This window comes from Trichechus manatus, unplaced genomic scaffold (genome assembly GCF_000243295.1).
Source record: "Trichechus manatus latirostris isolate Lorelei unplaced genomic scaffold, TriManLat1.0 scaffold00017, whole genome shotgun sequence".
In the NCBI taxonomy this organism is placed as follows: domain Eukaryota; kingdom Metazoa; phylum Chordata; class Mammalia; order Sirenia; family Trichechidae; genus Trichechus; species Trichechus manatus.
In genome coordinates this window covers 25,127,678-25,153,169 of record NW_004443953.1, presented here as the reverse complement: position 1 = coordinate 25,153,169, position 25,492 = coordinate 25,127,678, and positions in this window count along the sequence as shown.

Sequence of the window (25,492 nt, the reverse complement as noted above, 5' to 3'; positions counted from 1 at the left end):
GGAAGTGCTCACTTGTCTATGCCAAGAAATTTGGAAGACAGCTACCTAGTCAACCAACTGGAAGAGATCCATATTTATGCCTATTCCCAAGAAAGGTGATTCAACTGAATGTGGAAATTATCAAACTATATCATTAATATCACATGCAAGCAAAATGTTAATGAAGATCATTCAAAAGTGGCTACAGCAGTATATGGACAGGGAACTGCCAGAAATTCAAGCCGGATTTAGAAGAGGATGTGGAATCAGGGATGCAATTGCTGATGTCAGATGGATTCTGGCTGAAAGCAGAGAATACCGGAAAGATGTTTACATGCATTTTATTGACTATGCTGAGGCATTCGACTGTGTGGATCATAATAAATTGTGGATAATATTGCAGAGAATGGGGATTCTGGAGCACTTAATTTGTTCATGAGGACTCTGTACCCGGATCAAGAGGCAGTCATTCAAACAGAAAAAGAGGATACTGCCTGTTTTAAAGTCAGGAAAGGTGAGTGTCAGGTTTGTATCCTTGCACCATGCCCATTCAATCTTTATGCTGAACAAATAATCCAAGAAGCTGGACTATATGAAGAAGAACAGGACATCAGGATTGGAGAAAGACTCATTAACAATCTATGTTATGCAGATGACACAACCCTGCTTGCTGAAAATGAAGAGGACTTGAAGTACTTATTGATGAAGATCAAAGACCACAGCCTTCAGTATGGATTACAACTTAACATAACGAAAACAAAAATCATCACAACTGGACCAATAATTTCAGAACATTTAATTGTTATCATGATAAACAGAGAAAAGACTAAAGTTGTCAAGGATTTCATTTTACTTGGACCCACAATCAAAACCCATGGAAGCAGCAGTCAAGGAATCAAAAGACACATTGCATTGGGCAAATTGGCTGCAAGAGATCTCTTTAAAGTGTTAAAAAATAGATGTCACCTTGAGGACTAAGGTGTGCCTGACCCAAGCCATGATGTTTTCAATCACCTTATATGCATGCGAAAGCTGCACAATGAATAAGGAAGACTGAAGAATTGACGCTTTTGAATTGTTGTGTTGGAAAAGAATATTGAACACACCATGGAGTGCCAAAAGAACGAACAAATCTGTGTTGGAAGAAGTACAATCAGAATGCTCCTTGGAAGCAAGGATGTTGAGACTGCATCTCACATACTTTGGACATGTTTTCAGGAGACATCAGTCCCTGGAGAAGGACACCACGCTTAGTAAAATAGAAGATCAGCAAAAAAGAAGAAGACCCTCAATGAGATGGATTAACACAGTGGCTGTAACAAAGGGCTCAGGCATAGCAAAAACAGCGAGGTTGGCACAGGACAGGGCAGTGTTTCGTTCTGTTGTACATAGTGTCAATATATTAAAGAAAAATGACACTAAAGTGAGTGTATACATATACACTCAACACACACACAAACACGTAACACTCTAATTAATATATCTTAGTGATCTGAGAGTAGAAATTATTATTCATGTTATTTTCTCTAATAAATATATACTGTATCTTTACACAAATAATGTGTACCTTCTATGTTTGTTTGCCAATCGTTCCCTTCTTCTGTGAGGTATTTTTATAAGTGTCATTATGCCAATTTTTTTTACCTGTTGCTGTAAAAAAATTAGCATAGTGTGCTTATGAAAATACCTCTTAGGGGACAAACTCATTTGGCAAACAAATGTAGAAAGCACACCTTATATGTGTAAAAATGAGGTAAGAGCTTTAAAGTCATGGTGATATAAAAATTCATTTTGAATATTATATTTGAAAATCGCTGGACCACTAAACACATATATATGTTATATGCATATATAAAACACACATATCATACCAAGTTAAAGAAGAATTATATCTAAAGAAATGAAAATACATTCCTCTAGTCACTGAAATCAACCCATTAGATTAAGCTAGTGATACGTACACACACACAGACACATAATTATAAACATTTATTACATGAATTAGAAGAAGAAAAATGTGAGTAAAAGTAGGAATTGGAGTTGTGAGGTCAAGCAAATATAATTAAAATAATTTTATTAAAACACAAATCATATCAAATTGTATATATTAGAATAAAAGATAGAAATAGATCTATACGTACAAACGTGAGTCTATGAGATATTAAGTGGAAAAAGTCAAGCCAAACATAACCTCTATATTTGTGCCTATATTCTTTATGCATTAGGAGGATCCACTCAAAGGCAACTAACAACAATAACAACATCCTTAGATAAGCTCTTTGTACCAGGAGTTGGGCTGTAGTCATAGCTATAGAATCTAATTTAGGGACTGGCACTTAGATGATTCGCAATAACTATTTTAAGTGAATAACGAGTGGATTAATACCTTTCAAGTTAACAACTCTCTCTGACCAGTATATTGGATAAGTAATCAACCAGAATAATTTTGGTCCAGCTATATAGTACATTTGTTGCAGGCAATATGGCAGATAATCTTTCAGTTTCCTCTTCCATAATAACATCAAAGGATATTTCATGCTCTTTCAGATAACAATAATTAAATCACAAATAAAATACATTAATTGTGTTATATATGCCAAGTTTTGGTATGTCTGTATTAGACTCAAGAGATGTAGTATCATTTTTGTTTGTAAGAAAGATATGAACTTATAAAATAACCAGAAATTAATGACATATATGTATGTATGTGTATATATATAGTGTAGTACAAATAATCATATAATTTTGAAATGCGTGTGATCAATTTTCACAGAAGTTGTGAAAGTTGGTGGGGTAGAAGGTCTTGATCTATAAGTAAGATCTCGTCTGATTAGAAGGAGAAAGAATAGCATTGTCTGACAGTGGAAGAACATGAGCATTAAGTCCTAGCAATGGAAATGGTCATGGCATTGGGAAATATAAAGGACTGCCTTTCTGAAATGAATGTGTGGGGAGATAGGAATAATATAATTGAAAGATATAAAGAGATAAACTTGAGCCACTTTCTGAAATGTCCTGACTGAGCAAAATCCTTTAGTTTGGATGATAGTCAATAGAGCACCATAACTGGAAGTAGTATAAGAAAACTTGTGTTAAGCTTCATTTGCATTTACAAACTTACCTTGCTATCAGCTCCATTTTGTATGTGTTAACTCACTTTGGCCAAATGGCTTTCCCTACCTGTAACCAACTGCTATAAGAATCCCTACTTCACGAGATTGTTGTGAAGAACAAAAGAGGTCATTGCATGAAAGTATGTTGTTATAACTTCTTTTTCTCATTTTGCAGAGGAGGTAACAGAAGTTCAAAGAGGTTGCTTAGCTTGCTGGCAGAATACCTTTTATTCCTGCTACTGTGCCCCCTCTGATACACCATACTACTCCCATTGCAGGTACTTGAACAGCAAAGTAAGGGTGGATAATTGATATTGAAGCAGCTTTGATATGACTGAGAAACTGCAGAGATAGAAAACTGGCTCTCCCCAAAGGCAAGGTGCCTCCTCCATGAAATCTTCTTGTTTCACCTGCTGGGAGGCATACCTCCCTCTTCTGAGTTCTCACATTTATTCTTATCCTCCTGTGGCATTTTTTCACTTACTTTTTTTTGTTATAGATATTTAAATACATAAACTTAATCATTTGTTATCTTCTCTGCATGTAACAGGCACAAGGTTTTCACATTAGTCTGTAATATATTCTGTTGTGTGTATGTTTGTACCTTATAGCCCCCGTAAGAGTATGAGCTCCTAGAAACAAGGACTATGTGTATTGTGTATTTTCACAATTTCTTGCAAATATCAGTAGTATTTAATATATTTGTTGAAGTATTAAGAGATGTGAGAAACAAAGTAACATTGTATAATAGGCATTAAGTGTAGAAACTTTAGAACTAGGCAGCTCTGAGTTCAAATGTTGGCTTAGTTGCTTTGTAGCTCTTTGTCCTCAGAAAACTGTGGCTCTTAGAACCTTAATTCCCCTATTTGTAATATGAAAATGGTCATGATGATGGTGATCATGGTGATAATGGATAACATTCTTGTAGTGCTTACTATATCCCAGTCAGTGTGCTAAGTCCTTTTTGTATGTAATCTTATTTAATATCCATAAAACTCCATTAGATAAGTGCTACTATTACAAAAATTCTGCCTTGCTAGGTAGTCCTGATAATGAAATGAATGATGGCGGGAAAGCTAACAAACAAGAGACACAAGATAGTAAGGAGTGATTCTTAGTTGCTGATAACAGTCTGCATTAGAATTGCAATAATATGAATGGAGAAGAAAAGATGAATTTGAGCTACATTTTAAGAAAGAATTGGTAAAACCTTGTGAGCTATTGAACACATGAGATAAAAAGTAGGATTTAATGACAGTGTAAAAAGACCTAGATTTATATATAAAATTAATAAATTACTTTCATTGACCCCCCCCCATCAAGGCTAACTTATTCTGATCGTCAATTAATTAAAGAAGATTTATACTGGAGACTTAGACAGCAATTTTAAGGGTGCTTACCATGACACACCAATTCATTTAATGCTATTGGCAATGATCATAGCTGCTGACCCAGAGCTCAAGGTTGGTGTCTAGGTGTGCCCCTTTTTATCGACACATAAATGCAAACAACTACCAAGTATTAGACAAAGAGCATTTATTGAAAATATTGACTATATTAACAAGGATTTTGATATAGCTAATTTGGACATAAAATATGTAACTAAATATTATCTTCCAGTTTTTCACCTGTCCATCATTTGCCATCAGCACTCAAGTTTTAAACCACCACTGCAAGATGCCACGCTACCAGATGTCATTGTAAGAGACAGTCAGTGGAGCTATTGTCGGGTCTGCATGGCTTCTCACTGCCTGATTATTCCAAAACTGTCCTAAAATTATTTTCTCCCAAGAATGATGTGCTTCTGAAGACCTGACTGCCATGTAATAAAAGCAAATTAGATTCAACGCTGCCACCAAATTGAAATTTGTTGTGGAAAAAAAGTTTCAACTGTAATTTAGCTGACTTTTAGTGTTGTTCCAAATAAAGTACTGAAATTTTCTCTTAAATCACTGATAAAATGCCAGCGACACTCAGCAGATTTTACTGAGGTGAATTTCTAAACATCTTAGCGGTATAAAACTAGAAGACTACAGCCTGGAGTCCAAAACAAGTAATCAACTGTAAAACTGTTTAGAATATGAATGGAAAAGAATAAAGTTCCAAATAGGGGGAAATGGTTGCCAAAAATCTCATATTTTTTGTATTATTTTATTTTAAAATGTATATATGTATTTTACTTTAAGATGTAATTAAAAATAATCATGGGCCAAAAGAATGGCTTTATAAATCCAATTAAAACTTGTCTTTAACTTTGGAAGACAGTATTTCCTATAATCTATTGGTATGTGTTATTAGAAATTTTTTTGGTATCTGTTGAGATATTCTGGCTTGTTCTTTGAATGCCATATCTAAGTTTATTCCTCCAGACAGCATTCCATAAGTAATAGTTAATAAAATGTAGGTGCTTTAATATGCATTCTGATATTTTCATTAAGACAAAGTGTTTTATGAATAGTGAGGCATATTAAACAAACAAGTGCCCATTCATCTCATGTGTACAGTGTTGTAGGTCTTTCAATCTATTTATCTGTGAGTTGTGAACATACAAATATACAAACATATATGAAATTACACCATTCAGCATTGTCTCCTCGTAAATTCTTAAAGGTCTTTCTTGTATCCCAGTCACTAAGGTGCCTAACTTGGCCATTCCCAGAATTCCTGCCCTTTAAAATACTAACCCGTCACCATCCACTTGACCCTCAAATCAGCTGTGACTTAAAGAGAGGTCTTGTTTATTATACCCACTTAGGTATTTTAAAAACACAATTACAAGAACTCTAATGAAATTAAATAACTTGGTGCATGGAGAGAAAGCTAGAACAACTATAAGAAATGGAGTATTTGGATGATAGAATATGAAAATATGTTCCTGCTAACTGGAGAGTCCTATCCATCCCTTTCCTTATATTGTTAGTGGATTTAATATTGCAATCAGCATTTCATGTCCTCTGCAAGTGTCTCCCATTTGAGTATGTCCATTGTGCAACAAAATAAGAAAGAACCTCTTGCAATTTCCTAATGAAGCAAACACTGTTAACTCATTCCACTGGCATGTACTGAGGGTCTACAAGCTAGGTACAATGTTTGTTTCTTGAGCAAAACAACAGAAGAGTAACATTAGGTCCCAGACTAGATGGATTTTTTTCCTCTCAAAAACAGGATCAACTATTCCCAGCTAATATAGCTCATCATACAGACCTAGTATTTTTGATTGTCAGGTTCCTAGTAGTTTTTCCTTTTTGGTATAACAGACTCTAACACCAATGGTTCATATGTTATAGACATTAACTACATAGAACTTAACTAGAAGTTGATGGTTCAGGCTTTATGTTTCTTTTGTTGTTGTTGTTATATTAATGTAAGAATTAGTATTGGCTTTTAGTTAATTTGTAAACAAACATTCATAAAATTACTATGTCACCTAATTGTGGAATATCCTTAAAAAAGAGTCAGATATTTTATATCCTTTACATCAATTATTTTGAAACATGTCTTCTGCTGAAAAAGTGTAAAATCCTTTCTAGAATGAGTTTTCAGAAGGTACAGTTATTGTACTCATCATCATCGCTAAGCAGTAGGAATGAGAATCCCTCTGGTGACCTTACTTGGGATGTTGTGATGACACATTGTTTTTCTCTTTTGTAGAAATAAATGATAAATCAATGACTTGCCATGCTTGGTTATACTTCATTGGCAGGGAGAATCTTAAATCAACATGCAAATCAAAGTTCTCTTTGCATTAGCTGTAGGTAAAATTAATGATTGTGTTTGAACTTTTCTCATGCAGAAATTTACTAATCCCTTTACAATTTTTAGTCATGTCTGCAGCCAGTAATAATATAGAATAGTAGCAACTATTCCTGAACTTATCTTTAAATGCTTATTCAGATTGTCTCTTGAGAATATATTTTGTTATTGTTGTTTGGAGAAAAAAAAATCAATGATTAATCTTTGTTTTATGTCCTAGGGCTTAGAGTCTCAAAACCTTTGTCAATCTGAGTGTGCAAAAGAATCAACCGGGACACTTATTGTGGCACAGAAAACAAACAAAAAACTCCTGCCTTGTTAATTGAAATACTCCAGTTAACTTTGATTCAAGTTGTTTTTTGGTCACATTATGAAAAACATTACTATGTCATGAAAATCTAACAAAACAGCAACGAAGTCAGTAAATTCTCTCCAGGGTTCCAAATAATAATCAGGAGAGATATTTTACTAATATTATTAGATTTCAATTTTATAATTTTTCTTACTGTGAGAATTTAAGCCAGTTGCCTAAAAATACAATACCTGAATCACCTTAATAGTTTAATGTTTGTTTATATGTATTGTATCTGTTGTAATTATGTGTAACAAACAACCACACAACCTTAATGGCATACCACAATAATTACTTAGCTCACAAGACTGCAAAGGTGAGCTGATTTGGGCTAGTGAGCAAATGTTCACTTATGCATTTGCAACTAGCTGCAGGTCAAGTACTTGGCTCTGCTGATCTTGGCTGGGCTTAATTATAATTTTATGGTTCAGTTGGCTCTTGTTAATGCGGATGGCTTTGGCTGGGACTACTGAGACAACTTAATCTCTCTTCCACACTTCTCATCATACAGCTGGCTAGCTAGAGCATGCTCTTATGCCAAAAGCAGAGAATAGGAACAAGTAAGCTGAAACATGCAAGGCCTTTTGATTTCTAGGCTTGGAACTAGCACACAATAATTTTGCCACATTTCATTGACCAAAGCAAACCACCAAATCAGCTAGATTCAATGCATAGGGAAATAAAACCTCATCTTTTAGTGAGAAGAGCTTTAAGTTACATGGTGAAGAGCATGGATACAGGAAAGGATGAAGGGCATGTTGCAGGGAGGGGTAAAGAATAAGCCATTAATGTAACCAGTTTACCAGATATATGAAAAGAGTTTTGGGGTATAATAGACAATCTTAATAAACTTGTACCTTTTAAATGCAGTATTTTCTTCTCATTCTTTAATTTTCATTGTAATTTGTGTGCTTCATATACATGTCTCACCACTAATAGTGACCACAGGTTCAAATTGGCCATCAAACTAACCCAAGGAAGGCACAATAACTTTATTCCAATACTATGCTGGTTTAGCTTTTATGGGCATATCCAAGGCAGGAAATACAGCATGCAAAGCATCTTTATATCACTAGGAGTTCCAGAAGCTGCCATATACAGTGCTTGTAATATAGGCCTCATAGCACAGCCCCAGGAATGCAGCCCCCGTAACCTAGTCCCCATTCATCCATCCCTCACTCCTCATACACAGGGAATATTTACCTCTTGAGGATGAGACCAAGGTAGTTGTCTTCTGTGTATCTCAGAACAGCTTTTAGGTTCTAATAAATTTATTCACACTTTTGCTAAGTCTATTTTTAGAAGGTGTGTTTACTTCTGTTGTATTTTCTCCATTACTATACTTAAATATGGAAGTGTTGTAATATTCTATCACTATCGTAATCAACCACCTTATTGAATTCCCTTATTATTTTTTGTACAATTTCAATTGTTTCTTAGAATTCCCAAGTATGTGATAATATCTGGAAATTCAACTGTTCCTTTTTATGACGTCAGGCTTTTTTTTTTTCTTTTGTTGAAATACATTGGTTAGAACTTAGAAGACAATATTAAATAATAGTGAAAATGCTACTTATTTTTTATTATTAACTAAAACAGTTTTACTGGGATTTTTTTAAAATTGAGAATGAATGTTGAATTAATTTCTATACATGCATACAAAATCATTGTTTCACTAAGTTTTCCACATCTATCTACAGAAGGATAAGGAAATAATTGTCATCTTGCTCGTCTTAGAATCTGAATTTATTTAAACATGCACCATTTTATGTGTTTCTGCATTCTCTGTTTAAAAAAAAATACATTAGCTAAATGTTTCTAATTTTATTAGATTTTATTTTTCAAAGAATCTGCTCTTGGATTTGTATTTATTTGTTTTTCTGTTTGCTAAATCATAAATTTCTACTTTTGTATTTATGATTCCACTGTTTTAAATTCCATAGGTATGTTTATTTTTTATTACTTTTCTACCTTTATTTGGTATTTAGTTAACTTTTTTACATTGTTTATTATCTGGACATTTAAGTATTCTTATTCATCTGCTGATATATAGTGATTTTTAAAATAGTTTTCTAATTATTCTAGAGTTTCCATTTTGATTCTTCTTAACAGAAGAATTGTTTAAGGCAGAAATTTAAAATTTTTAGGGAGTTTAAAACTGTATTTAGTTCACAGAGTATGGTATATAATCTGCAGTTTAGAATTTATTGAAATCTGCTTTGTTTATTAGAATACTGTCAATTTTCATAAATGTCTTAAAATAGTGTTTTTTGTTTTCTATTATGGTGTTGGAGAAGAAAATACCATGGGCTGCCAAAAGAATGAACAAATCTGTCTTGGAAGAGGTACAACCAGAATGCTCCTTAGAAGAAAGGATGGCGAGAGTTCGTCTCACATATTTTGGACATGTTATCAGGTAAAGTAGTTGTTGTTAGGTGCCCTCGAGTTGGTTCTGACTCTGTAGGACAGAGTAGCAGTGCACCACAGAGTTTTCAAGGACCGGCTGGTGGATTTGAACTGCCCATCTTTTCGTTAGCAGCTGAGGTCTTAACCACTGCTCCAGCAGGGTCAAGTAGGGTGTCAATGAAAAAGAGGAAGATCCTCAATGAGATGGATTGACACAGTCGCTGCAACAGTAGGCTCAGGTGTAACAATGATTGTGAGGATGGTGCAGGACCAGGCAGTGTTTCGTTCTGTTGTACACAGGGTTGCTGTGAATTGGAACCGACTCACCGGCACCTAACAACAACAATGGCGTTGTCAGGATATGGAGTTTAATGTAGATCAATGGCACTGTTGATATTTTAGTCTAAATGATTATTTGCTGTGGGGATGCTGTCCTGTGTATTATAGATATTTAACAGCATCTCTGGCCTCTACTCACTAGACAGCAATACTTTATATTTAAAGTTGACTAATATTAATAATGAATGTCCCCTTTTTTGTTCTATTCTCCTGTATATCTTTGCTAACATTTATTTCATACTTTTAGACCACATAGATGCATCTTTTGTACGTAGCATACGGTTGTCTTTTGTAAAAATTGACATTTAAAAAAAATTTATTACTTAAAACCATTTAAAGTTGTTAAGACTCTTTCCAGTGTGATGATGATGTTCTCTATTTCGGTAGGGACTTAAGTTACAGAGGTGTATGCAATTTTCAAAATTCATCGAACTTTATAAACCAAAAAACCAAACCCATTGCTATTGAGTCAATTCTGACTCATAGCGACCCTCTAGGACAGAGTAGAACTGCCCCGCAGGGTTTCCAAGGAGCAACTCGTGGATTCGAACTGCCAACTTTTTTGGTTTGCAGCCATAGCGCTTAACCACTGTGCCATCAGGGCTACAAACTGTAAACCAAGTATATGTGTGTTCCTGTATGTGTATACTATAAGTTAAAAAAAAATCAATTTAAGTGACACAATTTTGACTGGTCCAAAGTCCTTTAATGTTTGAGACATTAGGTAACATATGGTAACTATTGGGATGCTGAACACAAGTTGCATATCTAGACTGCCATTCATATACTTTTGCTGTGTATGAAACAGTGAGTATTTTAACCTACAGAAAAACATGGCTCTTGTTTAAGTTTAAAATTTTACCTCCATGTCTGCTTTTTTTATTACACATTTTCTTCAAAGTAGTAATTTTCTTTAAGACCTGTTTGCAAAGGCTTATGTTAATAAACCTCTTCTTGCATGAGTAAAAACGCAAGCTTCTTATTTAATAAAATTATCAAACCAGAATATTTCTGATAGAAAAGTTATTAACATCATAAAAATGCCTGAAAGGAAAGTAAAATAGATTAGAAACAAGAGAACAATAATTTCTTTTAATAAAGTCATCAATAGCAGATAATTAAGGTGGCAGATTTTTAATGAGAAGGAAAAAAAAGTACAATTAACTGTAATCATGAGATAGTGTTGAAAGCATTTAATGTTTTTTCTTAAAAAAGCTGTAGAGTTAGAGATATTTGCAATCCATTTTTCTTTCTTGCTTTCATTTTAAAAAATATTTTCTTACTCTTGACAGTATTAGTTGTAAAGATATTTACAAGTCAATACTAACAAATGGAGTATTTAAACAAGTACAGCAGAACAAACAAATCCATCAGAATACAAAAATATTAAGACCATAATATGTGGTTTGTATAAAGTTTCTTCTGTCTGAAGCTTAGAGGTTTTATATCATCAATCACACAGCTTCCTATGGCATTTATTTCAGGTATGTACTTAGATTTAAAGATACAAACAAGACACAATGCAATGTATTAATGCATTTAGGTGATCAAGAAATAAAATTTAAAGAAGAAAAAATGCCGTATTTTTGATGATTGCACATGTGGAAGAAAAAAATTATTCTGTGTAAAAATGTAGAGTATTAGGATTCAAGGCATCCCTTTCTCTTTTCCTCATACTTAACAAATATTATTCAACTTTAAAAATTCATTCGCATTGTTGCCATTGTTGCAAATTATTGGAAGAGTGCGTGTTAAATTGTAAATAGGTGGTGTTTTCAGCTCAAAAGTGCTATGTGAAGGATAAAAATCCTAAAGATTAAATGGCATAGACAATAATCATATAGTTTATATTTACCAAGGTGGAGGATCTATGGCTGCCTTCTATTATAATGCATTGATGAATTAACCGAAATGAAGAAGGTTCACAAATAGATATCCTAGAGAAATTAGTGCTCATACCTGGCTTATGTGTGGGCAGAATGTCTTAGTAATAAAATCAGATACATTGATGATGGTTAGGAGAGATGGAAAATATACTGGCTTAATAATTTTATTAAATAAAAAGTTTGGGTCTTTACTCAGAGGAATAGGTTAGTAACGCAGGCGTATGCAAAAGGTCTAAACTTTGACGTTTAGATGGAGTTGAGACTCGTTGGGACAGTTTCTGAGTATACTGTTGTGCTTAGCCTGAAAATTCCTCTTCTCCTAAGAATCATCTTAGGGTAGGGCTAGTTCTGGTAATTCATAAGGCAAGTATTAACAACAGTAGAGGGTGGTGGTGGAGGGATCAGGAAGAAGATGATGGCACTTTCACATTTTACTTTCTGTTATTCTGATACATACTTAGGTGACATGACTTTTGTTCTCCTATTTGCAACTAAAAGCCTAGTGAATGTATCTAAGATAGCACGATTATTTTTAGGTTCTATTTGGCCTGACAATCTACTTCCAAACATCAGCCAACGAAAACCCTATAGATCCAATGATTTGATCTGCAATTGATTGTGGGGATGGCACAGGACAGGAAAGTTTTTCATTGTGTTGCACATGGATCACCATGAGTCGGGGACCAACTCAATGGCAGCTAACAATAGCAACAACATCTGCTTGGATATAGTACAGGTATTTTTAGGGAAGAAAACAAGCTTTAAATATCTTTATATTCCCAGTTCTGCACAGTGCCTGGTACAAAGTAAACTCTTCACCATGGAGCTGATTCTGACTCATGATGACTCATGTGTTATAAAGCAGAACTGCTCCATATGGCTTTCTTGGCTGTAATCTTTATGGCAGCAGATTGTCAGGCCTTTCTTCTGTGATGCTGCTGGGTGAGTTCAATCCACCAGCCTTTACGTTAGCAGCCAATTGCAAACCGCTCGCACCACCCAGGGACCTAAATATCTTTATATTCTCAGTTCTGCACAGTGCCTAGTACAAAGTAGTGCTGTGTAAATATTTTATATGGGTTTCCATATTAAAAAGAAAGTAACACGTATCTCCTTCTGAAAAGAACAGCCAGTGAGAACAGATGGGCATTGATGACATTTGATGTGATCCCTTTTGTTTATTATCATCCTTTCAACTGCCCCAAGTAGTATGATCAGAGTTATTCTTCACATTCTCCTTTCCCTCCTCAACCTTCCCTGCTAACCTTTGACTCCCCCAACCTCCACCCAGTCAAACAAAATATTTATAGTTCTCTGTTGCTTACAAGACAAAATTCAAACTACGATCAAATGGGGATTTAAAAAAATTAGGATTAATATTTGTTCAAAATTCTTAATTTCCATGGGTTACTCATAGTTGTCCAAAATACTTAGTCGACTCTTTCACTTTTAGAGAAAAGTAACACATCTATTTTTTGAAAATACTAACCTCTTTAGAATTCCTGTCTTGAGTGTAGAGTTGTACTGGGTAAACAAATGTTATTTCTCTCCATGATAGTGATTTTTGCCATGTTCATATAATCCAAAGTATGAGCTGAAAGATTAATGGTATCTCAGGGCTCCTTTAAATCTATCCTCAACTGCAACACAAACTGCAAAAGAATCTACACAATTTCAGTGGAAATACCTCAGTCACGGAAATGAACATGCTGTGGGTCCAGGTCAATACCTTCCAGCCCATTAAACAGAGGGAAGGAAAGCAAGTTTTCTTACGTTCAATATGCCAGAGAACAGGGATGAATAGCAATAATGCAGGTCTTTGACTACAGCTTGCCAATATTAACTTGAAAAATTATCCATCATTAATCCATCATAGTCCTAATTACTACTGAACTTCTGCATTAACAGGAAAGGGAATTTAATGAAATAGGTTAAAGAGTTTTGGAAAAAACATCTTATTAGATTACATCTAAAAACCCTTCCAATTACTAATGAATCTAGACATTTTAAAAGGAATCTTCGTGGCAGGTTATGAAAGAATTTATGTCCATGAATATACTTGTTTTACTCGTTCTCTAAAGACATCAGTCCTGTATTTAAGGCCATATAGCAAATTCCAGAGCATTTGTATGTTATTAAGTATGAGCAATGAACAAATGGGTGCCTATCCTGCTTTTCTTAATAAAGTGAGACCCAATGACAATTCAGGTGAACAAAATTCTTGTAATAGACTAAGATTGTTTTTGGAATTAACACTATGTGAAATTTAATTGAAGAGTCTGGCTAGTATAATGAACTCTGAGAGTTCAACCTGAATAAATAGGAAGACAGGCTTTTTAGTTGCAAATATCTATAATATTAAACCTGGTCCATCTGTTATTTATTTCATTTCCTTTTCTCTGACAGATATACGGATGGTGCTGTGCTTTACTCCTCAAACCTAGGGATATGTACAGAGTCAAAGACTCACGAGGATGCATCATTATTTAATTTCATAATATGCTTAATAAGTCTTTAACCATTTTATCATATTTTGGGTTTGAAAATAAGACCTTGCAGTGAGTTTTATATACTTAACACGGTTGTCCATTAGATTCACATCTAAAGAATGGAACCAGGTCATGAAGATTGCTTTTTATATTACATCTTTAATATTAGTGGTTCTTTCAAGCTTCTTATTGTGAACTCCGAACTGTTTTAAGAATGCACAATTATAATTGCTGCTGTTTTCATAATGATAGCATTTTGATAAGAGAAGACTCCATTTGTTTTTCCTGATTAGAGAATGAAAGCTGCAGGAAAAAAGCGGTTCTTGAAGTCAATAATATTCAACATCAGTAAAGCAAGCAATGTAAAGTAGAAAGCTGAATAAAGTAATAGCCATTAGCTTCTAGTGCCTAGATGAGCCTTCCCAGTCAATAGCACGTATAGTAGGATATTATATTTAATAATTCAACTACAGTATAGTCATCCATTAACCTATGAAGAGTCAGGACTCTATGGGAAGTCCAATATGTGCCTCATACAATGTCTAAATGATTTTCAATAACTACACACTGGAATACAATGAATATGACTATATCCTAAAGTGCTTCTGGTGATTTTTGCAGGAATAAATTTTTGGAATATCCTAAGACTCTTAAGAGTTAATTGAATATATGTTAGTTTAAATCAAAATGAGGTGGTGGCAAAAGGGCGTTTGACTGCCTATGAAAAATCTTCCTATAATATTTAGTCACTAAAAAACACTGCAATAGTTCTGTAATATTTCCCTTTTAGTCAAAATAATTGATACAAGACCACATTATATTTACAAAGAGAATGGAATTTGGGAAACATCTCTAAGATGTCTCATTGCATTATCCTATTTATATTAAGCTTTATAAAAAAGTCAGTGCAAACAAACTCCATCCCTTATATTTGTATAAACTTTTGATTACCTTTTTCTTTTTAGTATATTAACGGATATGTGCAACATTGTCAAAGCAATAGCTTTATTTATATGAGGAATTTTAAGTTAACCATGTGTTGGACTTGCCCCAAAATTGCCTTTTCTGTCATGATTCCTTTTAATTATTTGGAAGCTGAGTGAAACAGCAAACCCAGAGTTAAGTCATATTCGTCACAATATGTCCAGTTATAAGAATGGCTTAGAAAGAGGCATTTAAAAAATCAATAAATACACTCCTTAGAGTGGGAAGAAAGCATAGTTAGCAAGAAAAATACACTTTGTAACCTTGGAAAAATCAATTTACACTTTGCTTGCTAAAATATTTTGTCAGATCCTTTACATTCTGTGTGTGCATTTTAATGCTCATTGTTGAAAATATCCAAATGCTGTTCTTGTATCAGACTTGGCTTAGTGGTGTGCTATTCTTTTTAAAACTTTGTCGTCAGTTCTTTATTTTAATTTAATTTTTATTTTGTAAAGTTTTGCATGCAGATAGTTTAAAAGTCAAATACTTATACAAGCTTATAAAGAAGTAGAGCATTTCCCTGCTCCCATTTCTCCTTGCCTGCAATTCCTACGTATCAGAGGTGCTCACCATTTTTCGTTGTTTTAGTTTGTAAATTTTTCTTTGTTGTAGTTGCCTCCATACTTAAAAATAACAAGCTCATAATGCTGTTTCTTAATTTCTCAGTTTCAGACTTATTGTTGAAGTTTTGCTATGGAAAATGAGGATTTATTAAAGTCCTTCTGTAGAGGTTTTCTCATTTGTTGTAGACTTTCACTTACTGGCCCAATTTTCTGTCAAGTCCTCCCACCTTCAGCAAAGCTTTGTGTTCCAGATACAGAGTTCTTGAGGTTCCATTTCTCAGATGGTGAATCTCCAAGCCTCTGTCATGGCTAGGAAGGAGAGTGTTCAACTTTTATTATACAGACTTCCAGCTAGTCCTTCTATTTCCAGCCCCACCCATACCTCCAGTGGGGTAGCACCTGTTACCTCTATTTCCTGAGCCTTCGTGGAGTTTTCCAGGGTCAGTTAGATTAACTTCTTAGCTTCTGCCCTGGAAGACTTAAGTTTCAGCTTTCTTCAATCTGCTTAATCAGGCATTATTCATACATTTGTTTTCTAGCTTCCAAAATTTTGTCACTGTCAGCTCTTATCCCCTTAGTTCCTGTGGAATTATGTGGTTTCTTACATTTTTCTTAGGTTTAGGTGAGATTTTAAAAGAGAAGATGGCTATACAAGAGTGTTCATCCTACAATGTTTGTGTCTTGGATTATTTTCTGTTTGCTATTATCTCATTAGATAGATAGATTGCTGCCATCAAGTCAACTCTGACTCATGGAAACCTATGTACAAGAGGACAAAAAGTAGTCCAGTCCTTCTTCATTCTTAAAATTGCCAGCATGTTCGAGTCTATCATTGCAGCTGTTGTGCCAGGCCATCTCACTGTGAGTCTCTCTTCTTCAGCAATCAGACCCTCCTGATGATTGGTCCAAAGCAAGTGACTCAGACAGTGAACTACTGTGATCCATGAGGTTTTCCTTGACTAATTTTTGGAAATAAATTGCCAGGCCGTTCTTCCTAATCTGTCTTAGTGTAGAAGCTCCACTGAAACCTGTCCACCATGGGTGACCCTGCTGATACTTGACATACCAGTGGTATAGCTCCCAGCATCAACACACAAGCCACCGCAGTATGACAAGCTGACGGATGGGTAGTGAGTGAATTCATTAGATATACTTAATTCAAATATAATATTACAAAAATTGTTTTACATAAATAGCTCTAATCCTTATCATCTATTCTGTTTTAATTATTTTTAATCAATTATCTTACTTCAGCAATTTATATATCTCTATACCACTAGTTCATTTCTCATTCATATAATAGTAATTAATATAAGTGCTCAATAATAAGCTGACCTCTGCTAACAGCGTAACAATAATGCTCATTTGAGGTTTTTAAATGGCTACACAAATGTCAACTCATTTGTCCTTTATCCGTGTGGAATAGTGGTGAGAGGCAACCTCATCTTTACATTTACAGATAGAAAGTCTGAGCTACTGAGGGACTGTGAAATTCCTGAGGTCACCCTGAAAAATCAGCTGTAGTAATAGAACCCAATATTTCTGACTTCCATTGTTTTTGTAACTATAGTTACAAAATCCACCTAAGTGCAATGGAATGTCTTACAATACAATCAATCTTCACTGTTCCCCAAGAGTATCTGAGACAAAAATAAAGAAACTACAAGAATATTGTATAGATAGTACCAAAATTTCACTTGGAGAAGGGCATACTCATTTGGTATATCTTTTTCTAATCAATATTTGTCAAAGATTCAAAATAATATAGTTCTTTCTTGGGCAAAACAGGCACTTGGTTACTGAAGACGTGAAAACCTATATGCATGCTGTCTTTCCACTCAACCGTATGATGCAGCACTTTGCCATCTCCATTAAAAGACTGACTTTGTACCACACCATGCATTTTATAATATTTCTATCTAAATGCAGATTTCTACATTCCATGTGTACCATGTAGTGAGGTTTTCCATAAAAATACCAGCAGGAGTGTACATTGAAATTCATTTTGCATGTTAAAGAAATCTATCTCTGAGAGTCCTTTTATTTGTTTTATCAACTCAAGGAATAAGCAACAAAATTAGAGTTTCGGCAGTGATGGAAAGCTATTTATGATTTTATCAGCCTTGCTGCTTTTTTCACCTGCTTAGACAATTTATAGACTCTTAAGAGCAAGCCAGTTTAAAATGTTCTCCTGGAAAATGAAATAAGTCCATCTGTATCTCTTCATCCAAGTACCATAGTACTCTATTACGAAGGGACAGCTTCACTTTGAGTAACATGCCCCCGAATGCTTTCCTTCCCGATATCTACAACACACATAAACTATGTCCCATAGGGATATGTTTCACTTGAAAACATTATTACAAATGCCATCATCTTTTCCAGCATATATCTTAGTGGTGCGGCTGGGTCAGGAATGCAGTCAAAGCCTAACCGATAGAAAATGTCTCTTTACACTTCTTGCAAAAAATTTAACTGACAAAGCAAATTTGAAAATGACTGTTATTGGATTCATGCAAAATTTCCAACTACCTTATTATATGCAGTTTACTGAAGCTCTTAGTATGTCCATAGGCAATTCAGTATATAAGGAATAAACATGATACACGAGGAAATAATCTGCACATAAAATTAAAGAAATAATCCCTATACCCTCTAAGTACAAAAATCAAGGTTAACAAAACTACATTTTCTGTATTTATTTTTTTTAAATATGAATCATCTTTAAAAAATATTATGCGGTAAAAGGCAGCCAAAATTTGTGATATGTACATACATATATTCACTTACTAGTGAGTACCTCTGTCTAAGGTAAAAAAAAACTCTTATTTTCTCAGTGAAAGTAACTTTGAACGTTGAAACAATTCTGATAAATTTGACATCGTCCCGGTTGGTGAATATTTAAATTGGAATTGTTGCGATGACCTGAAATCTATTCATTATTTTATAAGCATTGCTGTTTTGCCTGTGTAGATTGCTTACTTCTATGGCATAAAAACAAGTAGTTTTCTAGTCTATGTTTTTCTTGTCCACAAAGATAGTGATTTTATAACTTTTAGGGTCAAATTAGTTTATAATTTATTTAATTCTTACAAATGTATCATCATTTGTATTTAAAAATAACAATTTTACCTTTTTCATTATTCTCTATTTGTAATCTTGTTTTTCTTAGCTCATCTCTTGGCATGTCTGGGAAGGAAAGAAACTAAATACTGCAACTTCTTTTTCTCTGTCTCAATGGGTCAAATTAATATCATAGTAAAATATATAGATCTATGATATATGCTGTGTTCACATATTTTAAAAATAATAATTTAGTATATTTCTAATAAGAGAACACAACACATACTTAACTTTTATTCATTGTTAATTGGAATAAAACAATGCTTTAGGTTATCTCCAATTTTTAATAAGCATTATAGTGGCGATTCAAATGCAATTAAGATGGACACCATTTGGAGAAATTGGCTCAATCTGTGCTGCTCTACAACTGTGTCATGGTCTAGGTATAGTGCCATACTGAGTTGTCAATGACCTGGAAAATGGCACATGAGACGATATTTGATTCTGCATATAGTCTCTCTTAGTGACAGAATAGGTCTTCTAATTACTGTACATATCAGTTATTACTAAATACATAATTTGTATGTTTCAGCACATCATCTGTAAACGCTGCTTGCTTATGTTCATTCTAATCTATATTTCCTCCTCTGCAGCAGCCCAATAACTAAAACTCATCTGTCCTGCCTCTTTGATTGTTGCATTCTAATATTTTATTTTGCTCAGCTGGCAAAAATGAAGGTAAAAACGATCTCTGTGGGAAAACAAGACAAAGTACTGTTATGGTAGGAAGAATCATGTATGTCATAGACTTTTGAATGGGTGTAGCATGGAAATCATTCGATAGGGGGTGATTTTCAGAATCTTTAGAAGAAGAAGTTGAGAATACTAAACCAAAAGGGAGCTTAGTGCAAGGCCAAAAAGACAACTATTGTCGGCAGCTTTAAAATGAAATGGAGCACCTCACTTCCAGCAGAAGGTTGCACATTGTCCCTGGTGAGACAAAGAATTACATACTTGTCACAGGTGATCTATGGCTGACACTCTGAACGATATGGCAGAGTAAGGTTGCAGACCTCTCTGCTAGCTGTTTTCTCCCAGTTGAGCAATGAAAAGCCAAGGACAAAGCTGCAGTTCGATGATTCTTTTCTCCTTCAAACTACGTAGTTAATCCATGGGAATACATTTGAAAGAAAAGAAAAAACAAAAACATGTTTAACTGAGTTATTCAAAGAGGTGTAATAGTATCCGCAGTTTAATGTCAACATATTCTCTTAATTGAAATTCTGATGCTGTGGCATATTAACCCAAATATTAGGTATAGTGATTTTTAGTGGTCAGCCTCTGAGAACAGGCATTCATCAGCAAAGTGTAACATAAAGTAAAGAGAATTTCACTGAATACCCCTGGTTGATCCCCAACTCACTCTAGATGGAGATAAATCAGTACAGGCCTTGACCCCTGCACTGAGCAACAATTATCTGAATTTGGATGAACAAGCGAAAGGATAGTCTGTTGAAATGGTGTCTTTCCTTTTTCACCCTTCACTTAATATATTGCAACCCCTTAGTGATAAAGAAAGATATTTAGAAACTCAAGTTGAAAAGCTATGATTTGAATCACTGAAGAGTTGGGAATATTTGTGAGACAAAAATTGTATAGTTATTTCATCACTCCTTCAATATATACAGCTACTTATGCTAGGATAGAATCTTATGTCATATTTCTACTAAGGCATTTCTACAAAATATTTCATAGAACAGATATGTGATTGTATGTGGTTTTAATTTGATATACAGAGCTAGAGAATCTAGAGGAATAAGTAGTTCACATATTTTTAGATTACTCCTCTAGAATATTCACAGGGTCAGCCAAGTTGATGCAATTTAGTTTTGTATCAGAAAAAATGACCTTTTAAGTCCAGAAATTCTAGGTGGAGACCTCAGTTAACTACAGACATAGTCAACTCTAGCTTGATTCTCAGTTTGTGTATGGCCAAGAAATTATATGGCAAATGACATTCAGAATATTTAAAGATATATATATGTATATGCATGAATATGCATGTGTATGTGTCAACTGTCTATACCTATGCATTATATACAAATACACACTTAGAGTGTTGTAAATGAATTTCAATCTCCTTAGCATTTCACTGTGAATGCTATTTTCAAATCTTTAAAGTAAGTTCTTTAAACCCTCTTTGATTTTGACAACTTACTCAGTTCGTGGCCCAGAGGAAGCAATGATAATTGCAATGGAAATGTAATAGACCCTGGTTCCGACACATAAGCCTATGGATTTTTTTTTGTAGTTCAGATAAGAGTTTAGAATTAACTGCTTTACATTAGAAAAGAAAATGTGACTGTCCTTGTGCAAAAAAATTCACAAAGCAACCCAGCATCTATTGAAATTATTTTCCAGTGACATTCAAAATCCTTATTTTATTTTTATTCATTCTGAGTATGCATAATGACCAATTCATCACCTCTAGTCCATCAACCTCAGTTTATCTTGGGTCACTTTAAATTAGTGTGCTTTCCTCCAAGTCTTTTCAAAAATGTCATTTCTCAAGGAGACCTACTCTAAACACCCTATCTAAAATTTACACCCATCCTACTTCCTGGTGCTCCTGATCCCTCTTACCCTGCTATAATGCATTTTCCATACCACTATCACAGTCCAGTAAAATGGCTAAATACTTGACTGTTAACTAAAAGTTCAGCGGTTTGAACTCACCAGTCACTCCGCAGGAGAAAAGGCCTGGCTCTCTGCTCCTGTAAAGACTACAGCCTAGGGAACCCTATGGGGCAGTTCTGTTCTGTCCTATAGGGTTGTTATGACATGGAATTGTCTCAACAGCACACAACAAAAACATCATATTCGAGAACACCATAGCATTCACTGCTTATGCTTACTGTTTGTTGTCTGTTTCCCCACATTAAAATGTAAACTCCATAAGGAAAGGTTTTGTTCCTTGGGCTTATCAACTCTCTGGGACTATGACTGGCACAAGATAGGTACTTAAGACATATTTGCAGAGTAAAATTCATCTTATATCTCTGAAAAAAATGTTGGAGACTTCCGGGCAACTGGGGCTATAGGCAGAAGCACCATGCGGTCCCTCCGTAGCAAAGATCAGAAAAACTAAGTCAAACAGAGTCACATGTCAGTCTGGAAACCCTAAGCATCAAATGAAGAGATAAAGAAGTCAGCCAAACACTGAATGGAATAGGAAACTGACTGAGAACAGAGAGCGAGGAGAGATACATGCAGAGGTCCCCTATCAGCTACCACAGCATGGATCTGCCATCTTGGACTCCTATTGGAGATCAGCGAACATGGGACACGAGAAAGCAACTTCATGGAGTTTTGAGCAGCCTACAGAACAACTGGTAACCAGCAATATAGGCTTTCCCACTCTCCACCCTTCTTCACCCTGTCAGCCTCCTCTGCTTCCTGTAGCCACAGTCTCTCGGCCAGGAAGCACCAGCTTCAACCCAGTGTCACTTGGATTTCATCCGCCCACACTAGCCAGCTCCCTGAGTTCCTTTTGTTGGCTGCTGGTGTTGCTTTTTTCCGCTTCTGTAGATTTCTTCCTTACCTCTCACCACCTCCTCCTTCTTTCTCTCAAATACCTGGCTCTGTGCACCATCTTTTCTTCTTCCTGGAAGGCTGCGAAACACTGCTCGGCTGTAAAACTGCTTTCCGGCCCATGCCACCACACAGCTGGGACCCTTGGGGCCTTATCGTTTGTTTGTTTGCTCTGATTTGTTCTGTTTTGATTTGTTTGTTTGTTTTCTTTTTCTTTTCTTGGCTTGGGAGCCCCTTCTAGCTGGACAGTACCACAGGGCTTGGAAGCTACTCCCTTAATCTGCGCAGACGCACAGGGACATCCCTGGGGACATTTATTTTCTCTTGTTTTTTTTTTTGTTATTGTTGTTTTTTGTTTCTTTGTTTTGTTTTCTTCTCTCTCTTGTTCACTTTTTGTCTTTATTCATTTCCAGTCTCTTGATTTATTCATTTTTTTCTTTATTTCTTCGTTTTTGTTTTTCCCCATTTCTCAGTCTCTCATCTCTCCATTCCAACAGCAAGCTTCCTTAGGACTCTTTTTTGTTTGTGTGTACGTTTTTGGCTCCCATTCCTCTCTCCTCTCTCTCATCTTTCCCATACCCATCTTAGCTCCACACATCACAATCTACCCCCTCCTTCCTGCCTACCTGCACTGTGCACTGAACATCACACTACCAAGCAGCACAGGCATGGCTTACTGGAACCTGCCCTCCACTGATTCCTGGTCCACATTGTCAGCCCTGGTACCTGCCACAAACAACCCATCCCAGCAACTCCCCTTCAGCTGGACCTGCCCTGCTGTACCATACCTGAGTGACTGACCCTGTCCATTGGAGAAGGAGGTCAAAAGTATCATCCCACAGACAAGCAAACAACAAAGAACGCACATCTCACCTGTTCAGACATAACCAAATAAAACAAAAAAGCAGGATGAAACAAACAAATTTACAATCAATAAATGAGGGAAATAACTACTGAATGCCCCAAAAACAACAGACAATATCAAAACACATACAAAAACAAGACAGGATGGTTTCAGTAGGCATCCAAAATAAAACACCAGATGACCTTCCAGTAGAAGAAAAGGCACTAGACCTAACTGATAGGGAATTCAAATCTCTAATATTTAGAATTGTCCAAGAGCTGAAGCAAAAAGCAGACAAAAACGAGGAAAAAATAGACAAATTCATGGAAAAGACAGAGAAATTCATGAAAAATACAGACAAAAAAAATGGAAGAATTCAAGAAAATAATACAGGAACAAAATGCTAAAATAAATTTACAGCTAGAAATCATACAAAAACAACAATTAGAAATCCAAAAGATAAACAACAAGATTTCAAAAATGGACAGTGTCATAGAAGGGCTGAGGAGCAGGTTTGAAACAATGAAAGCCAGGATAAGTGAAATTGAAGACAAACACTTGGCTACAACTCTGAGGAAAAATCAGAAAAAAGAATGAAGAAAAATGAAGAAACCCTGAGAATTATGCGGGATACAATCAAAAGCAAAAATCTGCGGGTGATCGGAGTTCCAGAACGGGGGAGAAAATACAGAGAGGATCATTGAATAATTGCCGACAGAAAACTTCCCAATATCATGAAACATAAAAAGCTGACCATCCAAGAAGCTCAACAAACCCCATGTAGGATAGACCCCAAAAGAAAATCAACAAGGTATATCATAATCACAGTCGCTAAAACCAAAGACAAAGAATCTTGAGAGCAGCTCGAGAAAAACAAAAAGTCACATACGACTAAGCTCGGATTATTCGGCACAAACCAGGCAGGCAAGAGAGCAATGGGATGACATATATAAAACCTTGAAAGAAAAAAATTGCCAGCCAAGAATAATATAGCATGCAAAACTCTCGTTCAAATATGATGGTGAAATTAGGTCATTTCCAGATAAACAGAAATTAAGGGACTATGTAAAAACCAAACCAAAATTACATATTAAAGGGAGTCCTTCAATCTGAGAACAAACAACATCAGACCACAGGCTGAATATAGGACACAAGATTGTACTGGCCAGATACCAACCTAGGAAATGAACTCTTAAGGACTATGCAAAACAAAAAGAATTACAACAGGAAACCAGAGAGGTTAATCTGTAAATGAAAACAGCATCAGAAGAATAAAAGAGGGAATAAATGGTGTAGGTACAGAACCTTCTATTGGAGAGGATGGCAAGGTGATACCAAGTAATAATAGACTGGTTCAAATGTAGGAAGATAAGGGTAAATTTCAAGGTAACCACAAAGAAAGATAACAAACTAACTCAACAAAATAAAGAAGAAAAACATAAAGTTTCAGTAAAAACAAAACCTACAAAAACAAAAAAAATGAAAAAGAAATCCACAAACAAAAGGAACTCAGCACAGGAGAGTAAGAGGAACAAAGAAAAAGTCAGCACCACAAAATAAAAAGCACTACAAAATGCAATCCCACTCCTAGGAATATATCCTAGAGAAATAAGAGCCGTCACACAAATAGACATATGCACACCCATGTTCATTGCAGCATTGTTTACAATAGCAAAAAGATGGAAACAACCTAGATGCCTATCAACAGATGAATGGATAAACAAACTATGGTACATACACACAATGGAGTATTACGCAAAGATAAAGAACAATGATGAATCCGTGAAGCATCTCATAACATGGATGAAACTGGAGGACATTATGATGAGTGAAATAAGTCAATCACAAAAGGACAAATATTGTACGTGACCTCTACTGTAAAAACTCATGGGAAAGTTTACACACACAGAGAAAAACTCTTTGTTGGTTACAAGGGATGGGAGGCGTGGGGGGGGGGACTAAATATACAATAGATAAGTGGTAACTTTGGTGAAGGGTAAGACAGTACATAATACTGGGGAAGTCAGCACAACTTGTACAAGGAAAGGTCATGGAAACTCCATAGACACTTCCAAACTCCCTGAGGGACTGAATTGCTGGGTGGAGGGCTGTGGGGACCATGGTCTC